Source organism: Populus nigra, chromosome 17, assembly GCF_951802175.1.
Source record: "Populus nigra chromosome 17, ddPopNigr1.1, whole genome shotgun sequence".
In the NCBI taxonomy this organism is placed as follows: Eukaryota; Viridiplantae; Streptophyta; class Magnoliopsida; order Malpighiales; family Salicaceae; genus Populus; species Populus nigra.
In genome coordinates, this window is record NC_084868.1 from 10,239,283 (window position 1) to 10,247,834 (window position 8,552).

Genomic DNA, 8,552 nt, shown 5'->3' on the forward strand with positions numbered 1-8,552 from the left:
AAAAACAACAACATTAACTCAAACAACATCTTTAAGGTCTAGTTTAGGGGTCTTTTGAAGCTTTTCTAGTTATAGCCAATCGAGCCTTTTATAGAACTAGGCTTTAAGAATCTCTTAGAAAGTTTTGAATCAAATCCAACAGTTGGATTGAAAGTAATGTCATTTTGTTGGTGTGATACGACCATACTTCTTATTTAACCTAATTTTGTCTCATTACTCTATAAATGCATATGTTAGACTATCTATATGATCTATTAGTAGCAAATCTTTAACTATGATAAATCCTCACCCAACTACTTAAAACCTTAACTTTTTACTAGCCCAACATATCATTATTCTTGGGTTTGAGAAAACTTGTCCTCAAGTTTTGATCTTTCACCAAATATAATGTTAAATAATACACATTAAAAACATCAAAAGTTCTCAAATGACTAGAAATAAAAAGTTTATAGGCGTTGTTATTGATTTTCTGATTGTAATCTCCTACCAAAAACCTGTCATAGGTGAGTAATTACCACACAAGGTCTCTTACCTCAAAAACCATTATTATACGATTAATATCATTTAGGGCCTTATATTTGGCATTTATTTTTATCTATAATTATTTTATTAGCCTGCTTATGAATCCCATACAAATAATCTTTCATACCTTCAACTTGAATGCTTAGTCGTTTGATATAAAAAACATATGCTAACTCAAGCACTCAAGAAAGGATATGTTTGCAAATAATCTCGAATGACTTCAATTGAGTTGTTTGATTTCGAGACTTGTTATAAGTAAACTTTGCATGTGGTAAGCCTAAATCCTATTATTTTGGTTTGTCTCCTACCAAAGTCCACAACAAGTTTTCGAGGCTATAGGTAACCACCTTTATTTATTCATATGTCTGAAAATAATAAGCATTGCTAAAATTTAATTGAGTATCTAGCTTCCCATATAAGTTTTTTGAGAAATTACTAATAAACTTCACGTCTTTGTCTAAAGTAATACATTTGTGAATACCATACAAATGAACCATTTTGTTAAAGTAAAGATGGGCTATATGGGATGTATCCATGATCATTTAACATGCTATAAAATAGTCCATCTTCAAAAACCTATCCGTTGCAATAAAAATCAAATCCATAGCTATATCCCTCATAATGTAACTCACGAATGATATGTTACCATAGAAAACAATCTAGTACACATAAATATAGGCCACGTAACAGAAAACCATTTACAAGCAGAAAATTATCCATTCATCTTTATCCATCAAATTAGCATAAATATACCTAAATGAAGGGTCTTCTGAATATTTTTCTAGGAAAGTAACAAAGATCATCACCTGAGCATGTATGATATTGAGTAAAGCAACCCATTTACTAAGTGTGTCAACTACTTTATTGAGGTTATTTGACTTTAATGTCTATCCTGGATACATCACAACTTACCTTAAATATCTTATCAAAGTCAAGAAGTGCTAATACAAGAGCTCCAACCATTTTTCTACTTTACTAACTGAAAGTTGGTTTCTACTTCATCTATCTAGTAGAAAGTACATCTTTTTAAGCACTTCATAATAGATATAATTATAGAACTAAAATTAAATATAAATCTTTAATAGAAGGATGTAGGTTCTTGAAAGCTCTAAACATCACAAATACTCTTTAAAATCTACCACTCCATAAACATCTACATGTTGGAATGGTTAGCCTAAACACCATCAACAAACATAAAAAAACCTAGAAAAGCAACAGCACTAGCGAAGAACTTACACTTCTTATGGTTGATATATAATTGCCATTGTCGTAAAGTGTCAAATACAACTCTAATGATAAATTGTAAATTAAGATATCATCAAAATAAATCACAACAAACATACTTATGAATGATCTTAATACTTGATGCATGAATTTCATGAAGGTGCTAAGATCATTTGATAGCCTAAACAATATATTAACCACTTATACAACCTATACTACATTTTAAAGATTGTCTTCCATTCATCTCCTGATTTTATTTATATATAATGATAGCTACTTTTGAGATCAATTTTGAAAAACACCTTAGAACTCAATGATTTGTCCAACATGTCATTTAGTCGTGGTATCGGATACATATGCTTCATTATGATTCAATTAATGGCTTGGTTATCCACACATATTCATCATAAACCGTTCTTTTTTATGACCAAAAAGGTTGGAATTGCACTTATCTTTGCAACTCTTCAACCTTCTTATTTTTTAGTCTATATACTAACATGTTTGGCAAGCTAAAAGTCAAAATCAAGTTAATCTGGTGTTATGTATCTTTCATTGGAGGTAATCCTTAGGGCAATTCTTTAGTATCAAATATGTAAATTCTGCTAGTAAACCTTACACTTTTTCAAGACTATCATTAACAACATCCTTCTCCTAATATTACTATTTCTAGGCATTAAAGCATATGTTATCTGTTCACTCCTTAACTCCTTTAAAAACTACAACAAGGATAAAAAAATTCTTCCCCTTCTAAGTTTTTATCTCCACCCTTTCCTTCATGGATATCAATACTATATGTTTCACCTTAATGTTGAGGGTTGCATATTATTTCCCATCATTCACAACACTCATATGAAGTACCATGTTCCCAATAAAATATGACACACATCTATCGATATCACATCACACCAAACATTATCAAAATACTTCTTTCCCATGGAAAAAGAAATAAAACATTATTTATCCATAATTACCTTAGTGTCTCTATTCAGTTAAGTTAGTTTATAGGGCTTAGGGTGGCTCTCGACTTTCCTTATAGCTTTTTTACTATCTTTGTGGACACCATACTCTCACAATTACCATTGCATATTATTAGGTTGTAAACCTTATCTCTTATGGTGCACGTCAAGTGGAAGATGTTAGTGCATCATCATTCTTTACCTGAATCACCCTTAGGAGTCAACAGACTCTTTTTGATAACTAAGGTAGCACCATCATCTCCGTGTAGAATCTCTCCACTACTATCCAAGTCATCATAAATAAGATTAGTCACATCATTTCTAGACTTCTCTATCAATAAATTCTTGTCCAAATGACTTTCTTATTTGTTGCACTCACTAGCCCAATGCCTTAATTCACCACATCTATAACAATTTTTAAAGTTAAACCAAAATGGTGAACCATGGTATGCTAATTATGATGAATGGGTCTCACTTGTGGGGTAGATAACATCTAATTATTGTTGTTGCCGCCTTATTTGTTATAATAATTTGTCCAAAAATTTCTACTGACTGCCCTAGCATTATGTTGTTTCTCCATCATTAAAGCCCTCAAATATGGCTCTGAAATTTTTTATAGGGATTGCAAGAACACATCCTGGATAGACCACCATAAACCACTTAAATACCTTGTCACTAGCTACTTTTGTATTTCTCTCACGGCATTCTTTGCCTTTAATTGATAGAATTTATTAGTATAATCATCTATAAATTTACCTTCTTGTTTTAGTGCGTGAAATTGTTGGTATAAAGTTTGTGCATAATCAAAATGAAGGAAATGTTCATTCATCTGCTTCGTCATCTTCGGTCTATGAATAGGCTACGAAGCTTTGCTACGTGGCATACAAGTTCTGTGCAAAACACACGCAATTAGATTTGTGTATATCATTTGTTATTAAATTTAATGAAGGTTTGGATTTTCTTGTAATTATTGTTGTATTTGATTCTATGCATCTTGTTTTCTTTGGACTTGTGTGTTTCCGCTTACCTACCACTTGTGAGAGTAGAAAAACCTCTCGGGGTGTGGGAGACATGATTGTCGGTGAGCATAAGTGAAAAGTGTGAGGAAAAGTCTGGGTTTAGGGGACTAGGTTTCCGTATAAGGGCTGAAATTTTGTGCCAGAAAAGAGACCATGTGACAGCTACTCTTTGCTATGAAGATTCACAATAATATCTTCTGGGTCACTTGAAATTCAATCTTATTAATGATCCTTTTGTTCTCTGCAATTCTTCGTTATTGCTTCACACTCCCTTCGGTTTATATTCCCTCTTAAATTGATGAAACTGTTGACAAATTTGTAGCATTTAGATGATTAAAATTGTTCATTACTTGATGGTTTGGGAAGGCTATAAATTTGTACTGCACAAAACGATCCCAATAAGCATAATTGAGGAAGCGATAAAACCCTTATATGGTGAAAACTGAAATTAAAGCATGATGTCGAGGACTAATTAAATTTTATGAACCTAATGATTGGGATTTTAGACATTGGAAATAAGAAGGTGAAAAAAACTACTTTCTTTTATGCAAGTCGAGCTCAACGCTGGACCTTCTAATAAATATAAGAAATAAACAAGAGGTGGTGGCCTATGGTGATGCGAATATAGACTTGTAAACGGGTAGTGTCTATCCAAGGAAGTCCTTGTCTACATTCAAAACAAGGGAAAAGCATGCACGAGCAATGCTTGGATGACAATAAAAGTCTAGGGCTGCCAACTTAATCTTTGTTTTTTCAATCAATCTTGCCAAATTAACTTTAACGAAGCATCATGGTAAGTTAATAGACCAAAACAAGCCTTAGAGTAAGCATGGGAATGATGGGATGACAATATACACAACCTACAAATTATTAGATGAACCTAATTATATCAAATATCATGAACCAAGCCAATAAAGTTTTGCGTAGGTAAATTTGGTTAAATTATTTTATAATTGCTGGATGTATTATTAATTATCAAATGTTCAAAGATTTATATAATAAATTTAATGATTTATAAGAGTTTTATTGACTTAATGTATGATCTTACATAAATATTATTAATTTTGTTTAAAATACGCTTCCAACAACACAGCGGAAAGACATTTTTAAATGTCCGGGAACGCCACACACGCTGCTTGAAAGGAGCGAGCGCCTTCCACATGCCCTAGGTGTACCACACGTGCACCCATTTTTTTTTCTTTTTGTTTATTTAGCCAAAAATAAAAACGCTCTTGATCAGACTTTATAATTAGAAAAAAAAAAACCATAATGAAAAACCAAAAACACCATTTGATCTCAAGCTTAAATATTTTGATTTTAAGGGTATTTTTATCGTTTTACTGTATATTTTAATTGTTTATTATTTATTTATATTTGTGCAAATACAAAATTACTTTTTAGCTTAAATTATAATAATAAAAAACCATTGTAAAAATATAAAAATACTCATTTTATACCAAGTTTAATTTTCTTGCTTCTAAAGTTATTTTGATCGTTTTATTCTCCACTCAATATAAAAAACTTTATTTGACCTTAGTAAATTTGCAAATGATAAATAGAAAGTGTAAAAAGATTTTAATACCCCTAAAAATCAATATAAAGTTTTTTTTGGGTGAAGGGTCAAAAGAACCGTAAAGACCTTAAAAATAAATAAATAAATATATGGATTGAATAACAAATAATTATGGGGGTAGTGTTCGATAATTAAATCTAGGTTCGGGTATAGTTGACCATCAAAACAGACCGAGATGGAGTGCCCGATTGGATGAAAAACACTTGAAAGTTTACTGAGAAGTAATATGGTAATTATGGGATTTATTACACCATATAAGAAGGCCACTTGGCTTCCTAAGAAAGCCAAGAGCAGCTGGTCACCATTGCTTAAGAGAGGGGAAGAAAAAAAATATCAAAACTTATCGCAAAATCTTTGTAAATTACACAAAATCTTTTGATTAAAAGCATACAAAAAGGAGTGTTAGAAGATTTAGGGAGGTTGTTTACATAAAAAAAAATTGAGGGAGTTTAAAGCTTGGTAGGAGGAGGAGGAGAATTGGGGGAAATTGAGAGAGAAGGGAAGGAGGGGAGAAATCAAGAAGTTCTTCTCATTTTTCTTCTTCAATCCTTCATATTATAAGGTAATAACCTTTGTTTTGGAACAATTAATATTAATTGTGCATGTTTAGTAGTTTAACGTGATTTTTAGGTGGAGAGAATTAGGGATTGGAGGAATTTTTTGTTTAAATTGATGATATAATTATGTTGACGAGTATAATTAAATGTTGGGACAAGGTACCATTGAAGAAATTACAGAGAAATGTTTGCCATTTTACTAAATTTCTTTTATCAGAATGTTAAAAAAGCTTCAATTATGATGATTATATTCGTGTTATTTTATAGGACCATATAATATACAAGTCCATGGTTCAATTTAGCTAATTTAATTTGTGATTAGTGGACCCACTTTTATTTGGTGTTATTGGAACATGATTACGAAGAGTGATGCTAATTATAATTAATTTTTAAGCCTCTCAAGCTGGAACAGTTGAGCTGTTCGCACTTTATTAAAGGCAAATTGTTGTTTGTTGAGAGTTGGTGAATCTTTTTAACAAACTTTGAATACATAGGCTCGTTGACCATGCTTGGAAATCACCAATATACATTATACAATATTTTTCCAGACTAGTCGAAGAAGATGAGTTGAGCTCATCATCCAGCTCCAGAAATGATGTCCTCCAACTTTGCTGTAGACAAACAAGCTAAAAGCCAGGGTGGCCCCTAAATCTTTTTAAAGTCTATTTTGGTCCTTATATTTAAGGGCTCTTTCAATTAGGTTCCTTCCAAGATTTTGCTTATTTTGTTTATGCTACCATTTACTTTTATTTCATCTTCATCCTTGTCTTTTTTGAGATGAAATGGATTAAGGGAAATCGAAGAGAGGAAACAAGAAGAGAGTATGAGAAATGAAATTGAGTTTTGCTTGTTTGGTTTGGATAACTTTTCAAAAAGTGGAAGAAATGAGTGCAATCCAACTTTTCTTTTCTTTTCTGTTCTGTTCTGTTTCCTTATTTTAGCTTTAAAAAAGTAGAAACAAGATTGAACTTGATTTGAAGTTTGACTTGCTAATGTTTCCATTCACTTTTCTACAAACAAAGACAATTTAAGAATTACTTAACGTAGTACATAACGATGGATGTCCTGGATACAACTACTTATCTTAACGTAGTACATAACGAATATAAAAGAAAAAAACTAAATGTCAGCTTATATAAACTATAACTAAAAGGATTAGAATTTTATAATAGAGTGAATTACTATATACTGTAAGTATTTTCACTGTGAATTGCATTATTTGATACTATAGAGTGAATTATTGTAGATTGTGAGTGATTTCAATATAAATTGTACTATTTAGTAGGGGCATGAACCCTACATTGAAGAATAAAAAATATGTTTGATGGGGCATGGTAAGGCTGCAGACCAAGATGAGCGAGTCTGCAAACCTGCATGCTGGGTGCAGACCTGCCCGCCGAGCTCTCTTCTGACTCGTACCTAGGTTTTGTAGACCCTCCTAAGGGTTAGAGACTTGTGCGGCTAGGTTTATAAACCTTGCAGAGAAGAAAAATGAAAAAATATATATAATAAAAATTGTTGTTGTTGTTAATATAGTTAATAATTTTTTTAAAAAAACATTATTACTATAAAAACTTTGGCCAGATAAGTTTAATATTATTATTAATATGATAAATATTATTATCTGTATTCTAAATATTATTATCTTTATTACAATTAAAAGTATTAATATTAAGAATATAATAATTAATAAATTTGTACAAAATATTATAAATACTAAAAAGTAAAAGTAGATTTGATTTGTAAGGTAAAATTAAGAATTAATATTACTATTATTGTTGTTAGGGCTGAGCATTTTCGGTTCGGTCCGGTTTTGGACCAAAATAAACAACCAAACTAAATTTTTTTTTAAGTTTTTGAACCGAACCAAACCGAAAACCGGTTCAAACTGATTAGTTTTAGTTCGGTTCGGTTCGGTTTTTTTTCCATTCAAACCGGTTCAAACCAAAATTATAATGTTCAAGCAAATTTCAGATTCAATCCACTCCTTCTCTAGGGAATGTTACAAGACATACCAATTGCAAACAAATAGAAAGCAATTCCTAGCATCATGCATGCACCCAAATCTCATCATATTGAGGTCACCAAAGATTAGATCGAGTCCATGATTACTGGATTCAACCAAAAGCATTTTCAAAAACAATTACCAAACATCGCTGCAGGGAAAGAATTAAACAGAAGCATGATCTGAGTGATGAACCAACTAAAACTATCAAGCACCATAACATTTGGGTTAAGAACATGCAGATCTGAGAGATGAGAGACAGAGATAAAGAGCATGGAAGAAAATAAGACATATTTGAATCAAATCATTTGAGAGATGAGAGACAGAGAATAGCGAGAGGGGGCGGTTGAAGGAGATGGAGCTTAAGCAAAAGAGCATGGAGCAGGAGCTAAACAACTAATAAGTAACAATCATGGAGCTGAACATGAAGAAAAATAAGAAAGGAGAGATGAGGGGGAGATGCAGAGAGCAAATGGAGGGGGGAGATGCAGAGAGGCAGAGAGCAAACGAGGGGGGGCAGCTAAATGTAGGTTTAGGGTTAGAAAACTTTCTATTTATACTTGTTTTTTTTTAAGTGGTGGCCTGGTTGAACCGGTTTGGTTATGTTCAGTTCAACCGGTTTCAGACTTTGAAAACCAAAACCGAAACGAACCGGAACTTTTTTGTGATTTTTTAATCGGTTAATTCGATTTTTTC